This window comes from Artemia franciscana, chromosome 14 (genome assembly GCF_032884065.1).
Source record: "Artemia franciscana chromosome 14, ASM3288406v1, whole genome shotgun sequence".
Lineage (NCBI taxonomy): Eukaryota > Metazoa > Arthropoda > Branchiopoda > Anostraca > Artemiidae > Artemia > Artemia franciscana.
In genome coordinates, this window is record NC_088876.1 from 5,158,878 (window position 1) to 5,180,222 (window position 21,345).

General features: G+C 34.1%; 1 protein-coding gene and 1 long non-coding RNA gene across 5 annotated transcripts in view; one reads left to right on the forward strand and one right to left on the reverse strand.

Annotated features, from left to right (window-relative positions):
* Nucleotides 1–5,080, forward strand: part of LOC136035216 (uncharacterized) — a 45,560-nt gene extending 40,480 nt beyond the window's left edge. The window contains exon 3 of the long non-coding RNA XR_010619362.1: nt 2,821–5,080. This is a non-coding gene — a long non-coding RNA (uncharacterized LOC136035216). The remainder of the gene's footprint in view (nt 1–2,820) is intronic.
* LOC136035214 (facilitated trehalose transporter Tret1-like) overlaps nt 1–21,345 on the reverse strand; it is a 136,630-nt gene that overhangs the window by 77,997 nt on the left and 37,288 nt on the right. The window lies entirely within an intron of this gene.

Consider the following 21,345-nt stretch of genomic DNA (forward strand, 5'->3'; position numbering starts at 1 on the left):
CTTTATTAAAACTATATGTGTCTTAAATAGTCCTTGGAAACAGCTAATAAATATTAAACCGAATATATGATAAATAATGGTGTTAACTATCGAAAGCTAGTCAGTTCAAGATTTTAATTCACTGTACTTTTTACTTTTATTTTCTATGTTATAATAAGCACAAAAGACAATATTTGTAATATAATTCGTTTTCAGTAAAGCGCAAATGGCGCAGTATGGTTTATACTTTTACAGTTAGGGAAAGGGGCAGCAGGTAAACTATTGTTTGTACTGATTTTTGTTGGTTTTGAGTTTGGCTTGTTATAGAAATTCATTTCGGCTTATCTTAAGTTTATAGCCTTTACTTTCTTTGAAACACTTCTTTAATAATTAATTACCAAAAATAGTAGACACCTTTTATGTACATATTTTTATCATGATCCGTTTTTTTTATTTTTGGTTATTGTTGGCACAGTTCACTCTTTACTTATTGTTTGTTCTCACAAACTGTTTTAACTGAATTTGCAATATAGGTGCCAAATTTTTGAACTCCGGTGAGAGTCCCTTCCAACTAATGTAAAAAGGAGATTTCATTCCTAAATTTCTTTGATTTTGAAGAATATATTTAAAATAAGCGTGCAACTGGATAATGAAGGGACATGACCCCATCTCATTGTAACATGTTTTCAGTTTGATATTAAAGATCACTTTCAGATAATTACTCGTTCGAAGGCGGAAAGGATGGAGCCAGCCCAAATGGGGTGGGGCGAAGGATCCCTTTCGATTGGGGGACCCTCATTTTTTAGCACTTTATTCCCCCTCCCTCAAAAGAATTTTTTAAAGTCACAAATCTTCAGGGTTGATTTCTAGTTATTAAGAAATTGTTATACAAAAGTTAAATTATAAAGCATTGTATAAGAGTTTTAGGGGAGGGTATGTCAGATCCCTTTGGATTTAGGATCGTTAGAGATATGATTTAAAATGAACAATAAATTAAGCCTAAAAATAATAATTTTCAAAAGGAAGCAAAAAGCGATAGTAAAACTTAAAACAAATGTCAGTTATGCTTTATATGAGAATGGCTGCCATCCCCTAAATCCTGTCCCATATTCTTTACGTAATTACCTTATGATATATTGAGAGCATAATTTGTATTTATAATATTGTTATCTATAGTGTCTGTTGTATGTGACTCCCTAAGTTCACTTTACTATTTGGTTTTACAACTAAGTTTCTTAGTAGTTTATTGGTAGTTTAAGTTTCTTAGTAGTTTAAGTTTTAGTTTAGTTCAGTTTTCATAAAGTTGGAAGTTAAGTTTAAGTTTACTAATAAGTTTTATTTCATCAGTATCACTACTTGAGAAGGTGGCTTAACATTTTGTTGTTATTTAGGCTAGTATTTTTTATCTCGTTTTGTGTACTTTTGTTTATGAGTTTATTCTTGAGGACAGGTGTGCGGTTATCTCGATCGAAACGTTTGCCATTCTTATTATTGTTTTCTTAGCTATGAAATATCCTAAGCTTAGCGGAATTGTGTCAAGCCTTTTATGGAATGTTCTAAACATTGTCGGGACTGCCCAAAGTGTGGCGGGGCTGTGCCAGGCGCACTCGGCACTGTTTTACGCGTTTTGGGGAGTGCTCAAAGCGTGGAGTAGCTATGCCAGGTGTTTTTGAGACTCATTTAAGCATTTTGAGAACCGCTGAAAGCGTGGCAGATCTGTGCCAAGCGTTTTTGGAACTTTTTTAAGCGTTTGGGGACTGCTCAAAGCGTGGTGGGACTGTTCCAAGCAGGGCATAACTCTGCAGTCCACGTGGGGTTCAGAGATATACACCAGGTGACGGGAAATTAGCATCCCCTCGATTTCAAGAGGGCTAATTTTCAAGATTTTATTAGTCTATAAATTTATTACTGAAACAAAATTCAAATTCGTGAAGGAAACAGTTTGCAGCTCTTGCTTTGAATTGATGCTAAGAAATCTCAAAATCTTATTTTACAATTTCCACACTCAAAGTGCATAACCCAAAATGCGTCTACATTTAAAGCAACTGCTAACCTACTAAAAATTGGGACAGGATTGTCATTTTCACGCATTCACGCACATAATTCGTTGTTCCGTTTGTATTATGATGACTGAAGTAGGGTACACACTGATCAAGAATGCACTGAAATATTCTTAAGGGTGCGCATATGTTTTCAAATCATGAATGATTGTCTTATTTGTGAAAGCAACACCTGCCATGATACAGTCATCAGTTTTTTTTTTTTGTTTTAGCAGCACGAGTACTTTCGAAACATAAATTTTAAAAATCAAATAGTGATGACGAAATATATATATTTGATTTATTAGGTATAAATAAGTTTTTTTTACTATTTTCTTAATTATATTTAGTTTTTTTTATTCTTATTGATTATTTTTTACTCCCTTTATGATTCATGGTCTGATTTACCTTTCTCAGAGTGTCTTATAGTTTTTCGAAAATAAGACATTGTCATACTGAACTATTTTTGTTTTATATATTTTAACTATTGCTATTTTTGACTATTTTGCTGACTATTTTTGACTATTTTTAAGTGTTGTTTAGATTTTTGTTTTCGAGTCCATGATCCTCTGCGGGTTCTGACGCCCAACAGAATCTAAGTCGTTTAATGTGTCTGAGACAAACAAAAAAGTTTTGATTTTTTCCTTTACAAATTAAGGGGTTCATTAAAGCACCAAGGACAGTGAAAATAGAATATCACTGTTTAAATGGGTTAAACAGACCATACACGACAATATGTGTCTTTAAAAATTGCCAAGATTAGGAAATTCAATTCTTGATTAAAAAATACCTCCATTTACAGGGACGTCAGTCTTGGCATTAGCAAGTGTAAAATTCGAAAAATCGAGCAAAATATCCGCAAAAATTGCTACCACTTATGGCGCCAGAGAGCTTAAGAAGTTTCTGCTGTTTTTAAGGTCTGCTTGTCTGTTGAAATCAATGGATTTTTGGTGTCGAAGCTTTGCGAACGAAAAAGTGGTGTCAAATTTAGTTACTTATTTGTGTTTATTTATTTTGACTGTTTAACCTGACAGCAATGACAAAAATATGGCTCCGTTAAAAACTCCATTACATGAAAGAATAAAAAAATAAGCATAAAAAATTAGAAGATCTGGGTATGAACAGACTTAAGGAGGGACCAATGGACATAAAATGATTTTCCTGTCCTTGATGCTTTAAGTATTCCTATGTAACTAAAAATGTTCATTTGAAACTATCATGCGTCAACTCCCATGAAATACATGATAATTTCCGTTCGTTTTAAGTTGTAATGTCGCTGTTTACTTTTGCTTGTAAAAGCTAATTTTTTTTTAAATTGTCATAATAAAATGTGATAAATACGAATTGCTAGTAAATAAAATATGTTTCTTACGACTAGAGTTTCGAATTCAAACTAATAAAGAAAGTCTGGTGTACGGAGGGGCAAGCAGACCTCTAATTTTTGTTGGGAAGAGGATAGGGAGGGTGTAATTTTCGTCCCTCCGACCCTCCAAAAAGAGTTTACGCTATGCGATTTTTGGTACCTGTTTCTGAACAGGTTTTACTACTCGTTCAAAACTATTCAAACGTTCAAAACGTTCAAGTATTAATCGAGTAATAGCAATCCTGAAAGTAATAATTAACTAGTAAGCAAAGCAATAAGTTAACAGTGGTTACTCCAATCGTTTAAATGGACCCATAGTCACTACTCTTTTCTTTCTTTAATGATTTAAGATGACGAAGAAGTTTAACGGCGATGCCTTTAACACACAGTTGCTATCAATTTCCTTCAAACTGCAGGTGCATGCAATGTAATAGAGAATGCTTTCTAAGAGATGCAGGTGCCTCTTATATAATAGGCAATGTATTATCTTGGATTGTTTAAAAAACCTACGAGGGCCAGGGCTTGTTTACTTCAGAATGTTTTTTTTGGATATTATGTAACAGAGAATGCTTTTGGGGGTGTTAGGTAATATAGAAGAATTTTTCTTTGGTTGTTCATAAACCTGTGAGGGCCAGGGAAAATCCTTCTGGGATCACTAGAGTGGGACCTTCAAGACACCAGACCCTAGCAATAATTTCCACCGGGGACCCATAGTAACCAATTCAACTGAGGCCCAAACATCCAATTCCACTGGGGCCCTTGAATCCAATTTCATCGAACCCAATAGCTACCAATTCCAACGGGGTCTTTGCATCCAACTTTAACGGGGGGCCGTAGGAGTCAATTGCAACGGGGGCTCCAACAACCAACTCCTATGGTGGGCCCTCGCTACCTTTTCTAATAGACGCCCTAGCAACCGATTCTGACAGGAGCTCTAGTATACAATTCCATCGGAAGCCCCTAGCAACCAAGTCCACTGAAAAGACATTTTTTCGAGACGTGTTAACGCGTTTCAAAAATTTTTTTCTAAGATGTTCTTCAGGAGATCCTTGGTCGTTATGTAATAGGGCATGTTTACTTAGTTAAGAATGACGCATTCTCACCTGACTTCGTTCTTCATGGCCCGTGGGGAACCCCAGTTCATATCTATGGAGGACACGCACGTCATGTGTTACGTAAGGATAGCACAAACTTGGGGCGTTACGCAATGACGGTGGACACATGGATTGTTATATATTACTTTAAGAGATTTCATTTTCAATCAAGATGTTTTTCTCAGGAAAAATTTATAATCTAAAGATTTTTGTCCGCATTGGCATTTGACAGAGGTTTCCAACCAATGAAATGGAGCGCTAGACAGCGGGACTTTGAGAACCTTTTTCATATTATTGTTCGGGTAATGCTTACTATGTTATGATCTATTCCACGCAAGGAGAATTCCCTGTCCCTCTTGCTAGAATGATTAAATAAATCGCGTATTTTCCTAAGACCATGATAACTGATACGCAGGGGAGACAATTGATTGCTAGAAATGGCTAAATTTGACTTGCTTACATTTAATTGCTTGTTAAGTAATGCCTTAGAGGGTATCGTCAGATAATATTGGCGATTGCTCTTAGCGTGTTTTTTAGTATTAAAGTCGTTTATTATATTTGAACTTGTATGTGCTATCAGAGATGAAATAAAAGCGTCACAAACATTATGAAATCATATAATCACAGGAAGATAAATTAAGACTCAACAAAGGAAAAAACAAAATTTAAAAAAACCTTGATATAGGATAAAATATGAGCAAAAACAAGCGTGAATTAAAAAAAGGCGGGAAAACCCTAGCAAACAATTCCAGGGAGGAAGGGGTGAAGGGTTGTTATTAGAGTAAATTTAAGCCATATTATAAGGTATTTCTGATAAGTCTTAATGAAAATGTTTTGTTTCTATTGCTCTTTTAGAGGAACCTGAAAGAAAAAGAGGCAAATCTAGCATTCGGTTATTTCTGAGAGATTTTAATGAGAATAAAACGTTTCTTTGAGCCAAAACTATGCACATTCACACCACCGTGACAATACATGTCTGCCCCACCCCAGAAACCGATTCCGGCGGGAGTTGCTACTAGAGCTAAATTTAAGCTTTATTAAGAGATATTTCTGAGCGGCTTTAATGGAAATGCATCGCTTTTATTGCTCTATTAGACGCACCTACAAGAAAAGACACACATTTTTTGGCGTTCTGTTATTTCTCAGAGATTTTAATGAAAGTGCCACGTTACTTTGAGCCAAGACAATGCATACTCATGCCGACGTGACAATATGTGGCTGGCATACCCTAGCAAGCAATTCCAGGGGGAGGATAGTTATTAGAGGTAAATTTAAGCCAGATTAAGAGGTATTTCTGAGAAGTCTTAATGAAAATGCATCGTTTCTAAAGTAAGCTAGAAAAAGCTTACTCTCTTTTTCACCTGCAAGAAAAAGAGAAATATTTTTGCATTTGGTTATTTCTGAGAGGTTTTAATGAAAATATCACGTTTCTTAGAGCCAAGACTATGCACCTTGCGCCATCTTGACAATATATGGCTGGCCAACCCTAGCAACCAATTCCGGCGGGAGGTGTTATCAGACGTAAGCCTTATTAAGAGATATTTGTGAGAGGCATTAATGAAAATGCATCGTTTCTATTGCTCTATTAGACACACCGGCAAGAAAAAAGCCACAAATTTTTGCAATCGGTTATTTCTGAGAGTTTTAGTAAAATGCCACGTTTCTTTGCGCCAAGACTATGCATCATTACGCCACCGTGACAATATGTGGCTGGCCCACTCTGGCAAGCGATTGCCGAGGGAGGTGGGGTTGTTATTAGAGGTAAATTTAAGCCATATTAAGAAATGTTTCTGAGACTTCTAATGAAAACGGCTCGTTTTTTTACTGGGTGTTACATTTCAGCCCCCCCCTTCTACCAAAAATTCATTAAGTACCTCCCACCTAAAATTAAAGTTCTAGAACATGGTATTCTAAGAAATTCACGGCACTGGGACAAACTATGGATGGCACATGACACTCTCTGGCACCCTTCATCATTCAAATCCCTAACGTGATACCCCCATGGTAATTAACGCCAACGTAGAAAACTAAGGATGACACACGACCCCCTCTGACACCACCTCATCATTCCTAAGACATTTTCCATATATTTTCTTGTCAAAATCACGCTTTAAATCCATTGGTTCATGTTTTGCACGCCACCCTCAACGTGATGCACCATGTCAATTCACGTTACTGTGCCACACTATGAGACCATTGGGTGCACACTATAACGCCTAAAGGTTTTTCAATATTCCCCCCCCCCCAAAAAAAAAAAATTATAAAACCATAAAAAAAGACCATTATGTTTATTTGAACAGCGAGAACTTGCCATTTCATCGTTAGATTGCAATGTCCCATGGAAATTCCTAGTCTGTAGCACAAAATGGCTAGCATATGGCACCCGTTGGCTTGCATTATCACACCTAAAGCATATTCAAATATTTCCTAACAAAAATAAATGTATACACTAGAAACGATCATATACACTAAAATTCCCAATAGCGTTTCTTCTAATGGCATATGGTACCCTCTTGAATGCACCAACACATTTAGAGCATTTTCAGACATTTAAATATAAAAATATCCATTTACATTAGACTTGATCATTTAAAGTTAAAGAAAAACTCCCAATAGCGATTCTTCTGATGACTCCTTTTAATTGACACCAGCATGGAGCACAATGGCTGCCATATGATACCCTCTTGTGCGAATTATCACACTTAAAGCGAGTTTCATACACATAAACACACCAACACACACACACACAAACACACACATACACACACACACAAATATATATATATATATATATATATATATATATATATATATATATATATATATATATATATATATATATGAAGACAATTGCGTTGGCTAGCAAAAACATAAACGAATGGATTTAAAGAACGATTTTTGACAAGAAAATGTCTGGAAAATGTCTTAGGAATGATGAGGTGGTGCCTAAAGTTCAGTCATAGGTGGCATATTGGCGAGAAACGTCATGGTGTATTTCACTTAGGATAGCTTGCAAAAACATGATTCGATGGATTAGAAGCATATTTTTATAAAAAAAAAAATATCTAGAAAATGTCTTAGGAATGGTGAGGCGGTGTCAATGGATGTCGTGTGTCATCCAAAGTTTGCCACGGTGGCGTGAATTGCCATGATGTATCAAGTTGAAGATGGCTTGCGAAAACATGATCCAATGGATTTAAAGCATATTTTTGTCAAGAAAATACCTGAAAAACGTCTCAGGAATGATGAAGGGTGCCAGAGGGTATTGTGTACCATGCATAGTTTGCCATGGTTGCATGAATTGCCATGGGGTATCATGTTCGGGGTGAAATGATGGAGGGTGACGGATTGTGCAGTTTGCCACCCATAGTTTGCCACCGTGACGTAAATTGCTTTGACTAACATGTTCTACATCTTAAAGTTAAGGTGGGAACTGTTAAAAGAATTTTTTCCCGCAGGGGGGGGGGTGATATCTAATGCCCAGTCAAAGTATGAGGCATTTTCATTAAGACCTCTCATAACTATCTCTTAATATGGCTAAAACTTTACTCAAACTTAACTCAACCCCCCCTGGAATTGCTTGCTAGGGTGGGTCAGCCATATATTGTCACGTTGGCGTAGATACGCTTAGAATTGTCTCAAAGAAGCGTGGAATTTTCATCGAAACCTCTCAGATATAACCGAATGCAAAAACATTTCTTGGTTTTTTGCAGGTGCGTCTAATAGAGGAATAGATACAATACATGTTCATTAAGAACACTCAGAAATAATTCTTAAAATGGCTTAAATTCACCTTTAACAACAGCCCTTCCCCCTGGAATTGCTTGCTAGGGTGGGCCAACAACATATTGTCACAGTGGTATGAATATATATAGATAGTCTTGGCTCAAAGAAACGTATCATTTTCATAAAAACTTCTCAGAAATAACCAAATGTGAAAATGTGTATCTTTTTTCTTTTGGGTGCGTCTAACAAAGCAATAGAAACGATATATTTTCATTAAGGCTTTGAGAAATATCTCTTAATATGGCTTAAATTTACCTCTAGTAGCAATCCCCAGCCACTTATTGTCACGTTAGCGCGAATGTGCACAGTCTTGTATCAAAGAAACGTGGCATTTTATTAGTACCTCTCAGAAATAACTGAATGCAAAAATTTGTCTTTTTTGTAGGAAGTCTAATAGAGCAATAGAAACGAAAAATTTTCATTAAAACCTCTCAGAAATATCTTTATTGTGGCTTAAATTACCTCTACTAAGAACCTTCCCCCCCTCCCTCAATGTAATGTGTTGCTGGGGTTCCCACACATTATCTGTAATTTACGCTTAGTTTTTGCTTATATTTTATCCTATATCATGCTTTTCACGTTTTGTTTTTTGTTCGTTTAGTTTTAATTGCTTTTTCTGTATTTTCATGGTTTTATAATGTTTGCGACGCTTTTATTTCGTCTCTGATAGCACATTCAAGTTCTAGTAGAGTAATAGGCTATTAGTAAAAAATGCACAAAGATTATAAATATTCCCTGAGAAAAACGTTGTGAAAGAAAATGAGATGTCCGTAAAGCATTCTATAACAACCCATGTGTCCATCGTCATTACGTAACACCCCACGTGTGTGTCCTGCAAAGTTACAAGTGGGGGTTCCCCACAGGCCCTGAAGAAGTACGGTCACGCGAGAATCCGTCATCCTTAACACAAGTAAGCATTCCCTATTGTATAACAATCAAAGAAATCTTGAATAACGTCGCAGGAAAAAACGTCTTGGAATGTTTTGAAACGTCTCGAAAAACGTCTTGAAGGAAAACGTCTTAAAAAATGCCTTGAAATGTCTTGAAAAAAATGCTTTGAAGAAAAACATTTTTAAAACGTCTTGAAATGTCTTAAAAACATCTTGTCGGTGAAATTGGTTCCTAGGGACTCAGGATGGAATTAAATGCTAGGGTTTCCGTTGAAATTGGTTGCTAGGGCCTCCATTTGAATTGGTGGATAGGGCACCCCGTTGAAATTGACCACTAGCCCCTCCCCCGTTTAAATTGGTTTCTAGGACCCCTGTTGGATTTGACTACTAGGCCAACCCGTACGAATTGGATGTTCGGGCCCCTTTGGAATTGGTTGCTATGGGATGCGGTGAAATTGGATGCAAGAGCCCCAGAAGAATTAGATGCTAAGACCCCCGGTTGAATTGGTTACTAGGGACCCCACGGTGGAAAAAGTTGCTAGAGGCCTGGCTTCTTGAAGGTCCCCCACTAGTGGTCTCTGAAGGTTTTAAACAGCCAAAGAAAAAAAATCTCTGATAAGTAACCCCCCCAAAAAATATTGCCTATTACAAAAATCCCCAAAAATCCTGAATTAAACAATCCCTGACACTCGTAGGTTTTTAAACATTCAAAGAAAATAGATATCTTGTTATGTAAGAGCACCTGCATCTCTTAGAAAACATTCCCTATTACGTAACATGCACAAGTGTCTTGAAAAAAATCAATAACACCTATGTTTTGAAGGGATCGCCGTTAAATTTCTTCATCATCTTAAATCATTAAAGGATGAAAAGAGTAGTGGCTATGGGTCAATTTAAATGGACACTACTTAAGTTTAGGACAATTTAAATATTGACTTTATTTGTACTATCTTCTATGTGGTAAATAAGCAAAGATTCGTTTCTATGAATTTGAGGATTCTGAGACAGATACATTCGAAAACTTGACTGTTTGGTCATTACTTTCAAGGGTTGTAAAAAGCATTGGATGGAAGAACCCAGAAGCATGGGGAAAGAAAAATGTACTGAAAGTTATGTGACGCTCCTGTTTCGATTGTTATAGCCTTACGTCATGTTCCATTTACTGAAAATGTAGCTTTAAGAAATGAAATTCCTATACATTTGAAAGTAATAGATTAAAATGAAAAAGCACTGAATAACATCATTTTTATTTTTATTCAATAAAACCAAATAATTTACCATAATATAATAATAAACAATTCTTGAAGCTTGATCACTGTTTTGATTCGGTTTTAGCTCTGTTTTTAAAAACCAAAAAGTAAAAGGTAGGGTTTAAATGTCTTGGTTGTGTGCAAATGAAATTAGCACTTTAAGGGAAGGTTTGAAGGAGGAATATTTTCGCAGAAATAATTAATTTAATTTCTTTCAATTTTGTTGACAGGGTTTTTTATTAAATTATGTAGTAGTAATGTTTTGTAGTAAGTTACAATAACAATGACAGCTAATTTATTTAATAATAGAACTATCATCAATAATGATTATAGTCAAAGCATTCAGGTAAAAGTTAGTTGCGCTAGGAGGAGTTGTCCTGGGAATGGTCTTGGCTGGAGTAGCTATGGTCAGAGCTCAGAGGACTTGTCATATAAACAATCTTGATTGGAATAGTCATGGTTGGAGGAATTGGGCTGGTAATTAGTGGTGTGGGACTAATTGGGGTTGGAGTAGTGCTGGCATAAACTGTCTTGATATGAGTGGTAATAGCTCGGTAGGAACAGGTTGGATCGCTAGATTTGTGGTTGCAGTAGTCTTACTAGGGGTAAGCATGACAGGAACAAACGTGAAAAAAGTTGGCGTAGGAAAAAAAAATCTGGACTCAACTGTATAGTGGTAGTGGAAGTTTTTTTATTTTGGATTGAGATTGGTTGTTGCAGAAGATCTCACGGAGAAATGGTTATGGCAGGAACAGTCGCGGTGTGAGTGGTGTAAATGAGCTGGTTCAAAATTTAAGAATCAAGGATGATAGATTACCAAAGATTTTCATTTCAGGCCATCCATCTTCGGCCTCATCCTCGAATAGGGTAATTGGATTTAGAAAAATCACCAATAAAACATTTAGAGAAAATTGGGACTTCCTTGCAAGGTAAAATTGAGGTTCCTTGCAAAAATTGACGCTTTAAAGGTTAGGGCGGAGAAGGAGGATATTAAGCTGTGCAGCTGTGTAGATGGCTTGGTTGAATGAGTTCTTAGTAGACATAGTAGCAGTATGTCTTGAAATTGGCTACTTGCATATTTTGGTGATCACATTTCCATGCTGTTCCATCAATGGGCGCTTGAGGGGCACACAGATTCCAGAAAGGGCAGTTGGTTGCTGTTATTAACCGACATTATTTGACTATTCCCAAACTTTTTATGATTTTCAAATAAATTTGGCAAGACGAAGGAAAAAAAACAAATAAAAGCGATCACTCTAATATTTTCATGCTTGATTGAATGTAGATTATGATCAATGACTTTACATACATTCAAATGACACCTAATATGCAAGTCAGTATGATGGCATTGGGCTTCATATACGGAAATATGTTAAGAGCCTCAAGCTTAGAAATTGTTAAGAAAAAATTCTGACAAATTTAAGTATATTTATGAAAAGTATACCTTCCATAGAATTACTGCTTTTGTTCTGAGAAATTTAAGTTTAATTTATGCCTCATTTTTACAGTACATGACTCAAAAACGCTCAAACCTTACTTTGGTTAAAATCAAACACCGTTTGAGAAATTCATGCTAACATGTGTTGATTTCAGATTCCTGTCAATACCTGCCTCTGGCTTGTAATCAAAAACCTCATTAATCCTTTGCTGCACAACTATGGTTGAAATTGGAACATTTTTGCGAAACATGTAGGCTACATACTATATTGGGTTGTAGGAGGCTCGTATTGTTATTTTAGATTTTTTTATAATCAGTGACTGTAAAACCAGTGAATATAAACTCTGATGAGCACTAAACACGGTACTTGTGTATTATTCAGAACACACTCAATAAATGAAGTGAGGTTCTTTCGTGAAACAAACTACGATGCAGGTACATTTTATGAGAAAATCCGGTTTCATAGCCACAAAGACTAGACTCAATTTTGTTTGCTACGCATGATGATAGAAGATAGTGTCTGAACATAGGTTTTGAAATGAAAATTTGGGATATGCCAAAGACTGAAAAAGAGGCATTTGTATTTTTCCAGGATAAGGGGTTGTTGCCCACAACAAAACAGTGCGTCAATGGACACAACATGAATTTATGCTACTTAACCTAACCATGACTTTAACCTAACCTAACCACCTCTATATATATAATATTTAATTAAAATATACCTGCATCGTAGTTAGTTTCATGAAAGAACTTCTTCTTTAAGTTCTGCAGCAACACGGGTGTAATTTTCTGTAGGGCAGAGGGAAATGAAAACCCACTCTAGGAACCACAGTTCCCCTACACCCCTCCTCCTGAAATTTAGTTTCTTGAAAAATCTTGTCAAAAATGAGATCTTTGCATATCTTAGCCTCTATGATGCTATATGGCTGATTTTTCATTTTCCACTCTCATTTTTACGTGATTTAGGGTAATTGACTTCTAAATTTGCCCTCCACCCCCAGGATTTTGACAAAATTACACCAATGCTGGATAGTCATATCGTAATCTTCAATTGCTGACAGTAAATATCTTATAAAAATTCCTTAAACGATCCCTGAATGAACACGAAGCAAAAGAGGTCCAATACATCTATACGGACAAAGTTAGGAAGGATAGAATCAGGCCAAAAGGTCCCACTTTGGGCTCACACATCGTAAATATTCATGATTCTGATTTCAAATAGTTGTAATATGTTTTATGCCTTATAATACAAATGTACACAAGGCCTGTCGTGTGAAATAGGATAATCTTTGCACCCTTGCCCTAAACACTGAACTAAATGAATCTAGTTATAATGAACCCTCTAAGCCAATGGACCGGAAAATTGATGTGACTCGGAAGTTGTTATTTTGTTCTGTGTAAATATAGTTTGTTATAATTTTAATACTTTAGTTTCTATTCTGATGATGATGACTGACTATGTTATCGGCACTTAAAGCTTTTGTAAATGTTTTTCAGTGTCTAATGAAATGACGTATCTCTATTTGGATCTCTTATTTGTTTAGTCCCTTGACAGGTATATGGGGGGGGTGAAATTGAAGGTGTTAAAAAATATTTCTTTTTGCCTTTTTTAGGAAAAAAATTTCAAGAGATTGCACAACAAATAACTATCATTTGAAGGGTTATTTGCATATTTCCGTTATTATTTAGATAATATGCATTCATCTTTCATTTATAAAAAGTTTCAAGCCAGAAAACTTAGATTCCTTGTTAAAGCAATATAAATTGCAATTAAAATGGCATATTTTACTAGTTTTTACAAATAGTTTTGTCATAGTATTTGATTATTTGATGCGTTAAATATAAAAATAATTTGCTTAATATGCAATAAATCCTTGTCCCAAAAGAGAGAACTGCTGATTTACTTATGCTACAATTTTTTTTTCAAATTTCAGTATCTTGCACAAGTCTGCCCAGTATCTTACTTCTGCCCTCTGCAACTCTGGCCAAGCATATTATCCAGTCTTTCAGGGTAGGTGTTTTAGGCCTAGTGGTACTTATTCTTTGGTTTGGGACAGTGGTCAGCAGTGTATCGCTTTAAGCTCAGCCATTATCAACCCATTTTCAAATGGGTACCTGGAGAAATTTAGGGATGTGACACAAGAAATGTCGGAGGATTCCCCCCACCCAACCGTGCAGAGTACTTTTGGTCGAAGGCAGGGAATCAAGAGATTTGTAGCTGTATCAGGCGGACCACTGGTCTGAATGTGTAAAACTTATTTTAAGTTTATAATTCAACAGTTAGTGGTAACGAACTGTAAGTAAGGAGTGATGCGGCTCAACAGCAACTGAAACTCTAAGAAACACAGAGTCTTGATAACAATCCGTAGATCAAAATAATTCCAATTTTGATGCTTATTCAAAATATGCGAAATTTATCAAATTTAATGGTACCCATCAAAAGTTACGAGCCAGAGAAAATTTTCCCAATTTTTGAAAAAGGAGGTAACACCTCCAAAACATTAATTAATCTTAATGAAAGTCATTCCATCAGATTTAGCACACTAGGGAACTCCACTGTAATTTTTTCAAGCTCCTATGTACGAAAATGTGGAATTTTGAATTTTCCAAACAGTTCGTGGTCATTGACCACAAAATTTGCCTGATTTTCGAAAAAAGGGGGAAGCACCCCCAAAAGTATTAGAATCTTGATGCAAATCACACCATCAGATTCTGCGTATTAGAGAACCCTACATTAGAGGTTTCAAGCTCCTATCTGCAAAAAGCGGAATTTTGTATTTTTTGCCAGAAGAAAGATCACAGATGAGTGTTTTTCCATTTTTTTCTTTTTTTTTTCATTGGCGATCTTATCGACCCATTGGTCCTAGAGCATCGCGAGAGGGCTCATTCGAACAGAAATTAAAAGTTATAGTGATCTTTTTATGACCAAAAGGCTTGGAGCAACTAAGCCCCCCCCCTGTCCCTTTTTCCCAAAATCATCCGATCAAAATTCTGAAAAAGCCATGTTATTGATCATTAAAAGGTCCAATAGCTGTGCCTTTGTATATAACATGATTCCTCCCCCAAAGCCCCAGGGGTAAGGTCTTTAGGTTATAAAATTAGCCCACTGTTTACGCACAGTATTTGTGTTTGGAAAGTATGCATACATTTTGGGTGGGGTGAGGACGAATTTTTTGCTGTGGTTTTTCTACGGTAGAATTTTCCATGTGAAGGGAAGTATCAAGGGGGTGAACTTGCCAGGGTTCAACCCCTGGGTGACTTTGCCAGAATCCTTATACAAAATAATTTTTAGATATCTTGCCTTCTCTTTTCTGTTTACGCGTGGAGTTGTTAAGGGTAATTGTCCGGGGTGAATTTTCGCTTGATTGAATTGTCTAGAGGATATTTCAATGGGGAAGAGGATTTTTCCGTGGAGGTGTGGCAAGATTTACTGGCATTATCTAAAAACGATCAGAAATTAAAGAAAATAAAAATAGTTTTTTCAACTGAAAGTATGGAGCAACATTAAAACTTAAAAAAATATAAATTATTACGTATATGAAGGGGGTTGCCCTCTCCAAAACACTTTGCTCTTTACGGTAAAGTTTGAATTTATTCCTAATTCTTTAAGAACGACTCCTGAAACATATGGGTCGTTTGATTAGAACAATAAGAAGCTTTTTTTAAGTACTAAAAAACTTTAGCGTGAAGTGCAAAGTGTTGAGGGGGGACAGCCCTTTTCATACAAGCAATAATTTCTGTCCGTTTTAAGTTTTGATGATACTCTTTACTTTCAGTTGAAAAAACACGTTTTTTTATATTTAAATGGATCACGCATGTGCGCGTGTTTTTTTTTCCTCGGACATAATCGTATTGAACCAGTGATCGTAGAAGACTGGAAGAGGGCTCATTTGATCGGAAATAAAAAGTTCTAGTGCCCTTTTTAAGTGACAAAAAATATTAAAGGACAGCTAGCCCTAAACTATTGCCAATAGTTTACATATAGTATGGTTATTGGGAAGTTCAAGCTCTTTAATTTTCAAACTAATGTCACTCACTATAACGCTACATTTCAAGAGAAAAATATTTCAAGAGGGTGCCTACAAAGTGAGTTACAATCGAAAACCGGAACCCTTAAAAGAATAAATCAATAACATTATAAAAGTAATGAAAAATAAATAAAAATAAAAAACAAAAATACACACCATAAAAAAGAAAAATAAGACAGCACATTCAACTCACAGCTCGCGTTCCAAATCAAACAATCAACTTAATATAGATAAACACCAGCACCGGCAACCATGACTTCATATTAATTAATAATTATCCATTAGATATAGATTTAAATTATTTTTAGAAGGCGGAATAAAAGAATGCGAATTCGCATAACTTTCATAAATGTTGCAAAACTTTATTTTTTAATTTTTTGGAGAATATCTGGATCGTTCAGTATGAATTTTAGGTCAATGCAATTTAGCTGAACGTCTTCTTAAACTATACCCATTCTGAACAAAAGAAATTAGCGAAAAATTAATAGAATCAAGAGCCAAAAGTAATAATTCTTTAATTTTTTTTAAGTCTAAAAAAGACGAAACAGACTGGAAGGACGAGATGAATTTGCAATATGTTCAAAAATGTCTAAAGACTCTTAGTAGGGGAATTATCAGGCAGTGCCGATGGGGAAGGGACTAGGGCTTCTAATGTACGAAAGGCTTTATTTTGAAGACTTTGAAGGGGCTTAATTTGAGATTAAAAGTATTTAAATAAGAAGTGGGACCATAATTAAAATAAAAAAGAATTAAAGAATAATTAACTGACTTACGAGCAGGGAAAGGGAGGTAAAATTTTAGATACCGCAGTAATTCTACATTCCTTCCTCGCTGAATACTTAGTCTGTCAAGATGAAGCTTCCAAGATATATTTTCATCAACCTTTTCAGGGGGAATTTTTCTGGTGGGAAATGGGGGGGGGGTACGAAGGATGATATTTCCATGGAGGAATTTATCATGGGGAAAGGGAATTTTCAATGGAGGGGAGCCGCATTTCCCGGAGCTATTTAAAAAAAAAAAATTTAAAAACGAGTTTTTTCAACTGAAGGTAAGGAGCAACATTAAAATTTGAAACGAACAGAAATTATTATGTATATAAGGGGGTCACTCCCCCCGTTCGTTTTAAGTCTTAACGCTTCTCCTTACTTTCAGTTGAAAAAAAACTTATTTTTTCAATTGAATTTTAAGACTAACCCAATTTGATTTCAATACATTAAATTTTGACAGTTGCCTTTCATTACTCAGGTACTGGCTATGCATCCAATGGGGTATTTTGTAATATTCTCTGAAATGTTGCCCTTAATCAGAAATTTCTAAAAAATTCAAACAATAGAATCTTTACTTGCTTTTTAGACGAATATGTACGCCAAAAATAACACACGCTAACACACGCTTTTAACACTTTTCTAACACACGCTTTAGAAAACGCTTCAAATTCATTTTTGTAGGGTATTACTATGCTCACAAGGCAATTAATCAATTCCTCTCTCGACTTTATTGCCTTCACCGGCATGATATGAATTAAATTTGAAAGGCTTGACACAGTGAAAATTAATTGCAAAACTTGTTCAGATAACATAATTAGTTTAACTGTTGTTCCAAATCTCAATTAACCGTGTGCAAAAAGTGCTACTTTTCCTTTCATTTCTTGTCTTGTTCATTTTTCTTGTCTTTTTTCTTGTTCATTTTTCTTGTCATTTTTCTTGTTCATTTTTCTGTCTTGTGGTAATTGAGCTTGTTTTTTTTTCGAATTGGTCGTAATGTAGCATTAAAAAAATCTAAAGCTAAACACGGAACAAAGTTAGGGTTTGGGCGTGGACAACGGCAGAATTCCAAAACTATTATCTAAATTCTAAGACTATTATCCAGGAAAATCTGGAGAAACCTGGAGAAAATGTTTGAAACTATATTTTGGGGTTAAAATTCACAAAAATTTCTTGTTTTCATGCAAGGTATAAAAATTGAGGTGACTGTTCACAGTAGACATCTGAGGTAAAATTAGAAGTTTCAAAAAAATTGAAAAAAGTAATATTTAAGGATTAAGGATAAAATGGTTGAATTGAGGGCTAATTGTTTGCCCCTCTTAGACTAAAGAAAATACAAAATGAGAAAATTTGTAAACAAGAAGACCTCAAAGAAGACCCCAACGAAATATTGATGAATTTGAGAAATAATATCTTTGGATAAGTGCAATAGAGAGTAAAGTGGCTAAAAAGTGTGACTTGGGTTTGAGCTATGACACAATTACGCAACTCAGAAGCTTTTTTTCCCTGTTGCAAATTTAAGGAAATTATAAGCTACTTTTCACTTGTACTCAGTGGCTATTTTTGCTCTAAGAGTAATTTAATGCCTTAAACTACTTTTAATACCCGAAATAAAAGTAACTTAAAAAAAGAGATATTTACTAAGAGGAAGAAGAGGTTCCAAAGTTCAATGGCGGTTCAATTGTTGGTACTGTCTTAAACAAAAAATAAAGTCTACTTTCTGTGCCATAAGTTGCCAAATAAAATCGTCAAAATTTTACCCTTCTTCAAATGAAAACTATTCAAAAACTTCAGATTTTTGAGTCCTCAATTAAACCTCAGAATTATATCTTTATCTACCCTTTCTTATTTTTGATTGATTTTCTGCTAAAAAAAAAATTTTTCAGTAATAATAAAGTTCAAATATCACATCTAAGATATATATTGTAAATTAATTTCTGGTTACTTGTTGATTAACTTGTGAGAAGCGTCGTACATACAAATTTTCACAACGAAATCCATCAAATCCCAACAGTAAAGAAAAAGTAGGATAACTACTATATAACATGATTCTAAAAAATATATCATTAATGATTAAAAAATTGGGAAACCACAAAAACTTGTGATTTGGGGGTGGTGGTGGAAATTACATTGATGTGCTTGTTGTTTCCTGAATTTGGTTGAACATTTGACTACTTTTGTATCTTGAAATTCTATATCAGTGCTCCTGTGGTCATGGAATAAAATTTTATCCTTTACACCAGAGTTTTGGGTTATGGTATTTCAACAAAGTCATCCATCGTTGCTAATTAACATGTGAACTGGTAGTAGTTCTATATAGTTTCTATTTACTCAGCCACATCTCTATTCATATATCAGCTCTAATCACTCCTAAAACATCTCATTAAGCCTAAAAAGAGTATACTAAGAAGTCATACCAAGAAGTGATGAAGATTTGGCTGTGGTTGGGTTGCAAATTCGTTTCTAGATATATTTTGTTTTTAGATTAAAATTTAAATTTGGGAGTCATTTTTTTCTCCTAATGGCAAATTTGGCTATAAGTGTGCATATATATATATATATATATATATATATATATATATATATATATATATATATATATATATATATATATATATATATATATATATATATATATATATATATATATATATATATATATATATATATATATATATATATATATATATATATATATATATATATATATATATATATATATATATATATATAGTGCATATATATATATATATATATATATATATATATATCTATATATATAAAAATAAGTTGTCTGTGGATGGATGGATGGATGTGTCAGGTGACGTCACCTGAAAAAACTGGATCAGGTGACGTCAAAACTGAAAAAACTAAAAAAAGGCAAAAACTACAAAAAAAAACTAAAAACTAATAAAAAAAATAAAAAAGCTAAAAAACTAAAAAAAACTATAAAGGTAAAAACCAATAAAAAACTAAAAAAAAAACTGAAAAAACTAAAAAAGGCAAAAACTACAAAAAAAAACTAAAAACTAATAAAAAAAGTAAAAAAGCTAAAAAACTAAAAAAACTAAAAAAACTAAAAAAAGGTAAAAAACTAAAAAAAATAAAAAATAAAAAAAAACTAAAAAAAAGGAAAAAACTGAAAAATAAGCTAAAATAAAGGTAAAAACCAATAAAAAACTAAAAAGAAAAAAAGGAAAAAACTAATAAATGACGACACTCAAAGAGAAAGCGACCAGGACAAAAGGAATGTTCGATTAGCAATCAACAAAGCACCGGGACACAGGGAGTATAAATGACGACCAGGACATAAGTAAAAAAAAAAACTATCTATATATATAAAAATAAGTTGTCAAACTAAAAAAAGGCAAAAACTACAAAAAAAACTAAAAACTAATAAAAAAGCTAAAAAACTAAAAAAACTAAAAAAAAGGCAAAAACTACAAAAAAAACTAAAAACTAATAAAAAAAATAAAAAAGCTAAAAAACTAAAAAAACTAAAAAAACTAAAAAAAGGTAAAAAACTAAAAAAACTAAAAACTAAAAAAAACTAAAAAAAAGGAAAAAACTGAAAAATAAGCTAAAATAAAGGTAAAAACCAATAAAAAACTAAAAAAAAACTGAAAAAACTAAAAAAAGGCAAAAACTACAAAAAAAAACTGAAAACTAATAAAAAAAGTAAAAAAGCTAAAAAACTAAAAAAACTAAAAAAACTAAAAAAACTAAAAAAAAGGTAAAAAACTAAAAAAAATAAAAAATAAAAAAAACTAAAAAAAAAGGAAAAAACTGAAAAATAAGCTAACATAAAGGTAAAAACCAATAAAAACTAAAAAGAAAAAAAGGAAAAAACTAAAAAAAATTTTCATCTAAAAAACTAAAAAAAACTAAAAAAGGTAAAAACTAAAAGAACTAAAAAAGAAAAAAATAAATGACGACACTCAAAGAGAAAGCGACCAGGACAAAAGGAATGTTCGATTAGCAATCAACAAAGCACCGGGACATAGGGAGTATAAATGACGACCAGGACATAAGTAAAAAAAAAATTAACAAAACTAAAAAGAAGGTAAAAACTACAAAAAAACTAAAAAGAAAAAAAAACTAAAAACTAATAAAAAAACTAAAAAATCTAAAAATCTAAATAAACTAAAAAAGAAAAAAAAAGGAAAAAAATTAAGGAGAAAAACAAAACTAAAAAACGAATGTATATACAGACCGGTACACCGGGATACACATGACGACCGGGACACAGGGAATATAAATGACGACCGGGACACAGGGACACAACTACAACGGGGACACCGGGGGAAACAGGGGGATATAAATGACGACCGGGACAAAAAAACTAAAAAGAAAAAAAACTAAAAACTAATAAAAAAACTAAAAAATCTAAAAATCTAAATAAGCTAAAAAAGAAAAAAAAAGGACAAAAATAAAGGAGAAAAACAAAACTAAAAAACGAATGTATATACAGACCGGGACACCGGGATACAAATGACGACCGGGACACAGGGAATATAAATGACGACCGGGACACAGGGACACAACTACAACGGGGACACCAGAGGAAACAGGGGGATGTAAATGACGACCGGGACACCGGGACAGGGAATGGTCGATTAGCAATCACCATCAACAAAGCTCAAGGGCAATCATTAGAATCATGAGGTATAGATCTGAATACAGATTGTTTTCCCATGGACCATTATATGTTGCA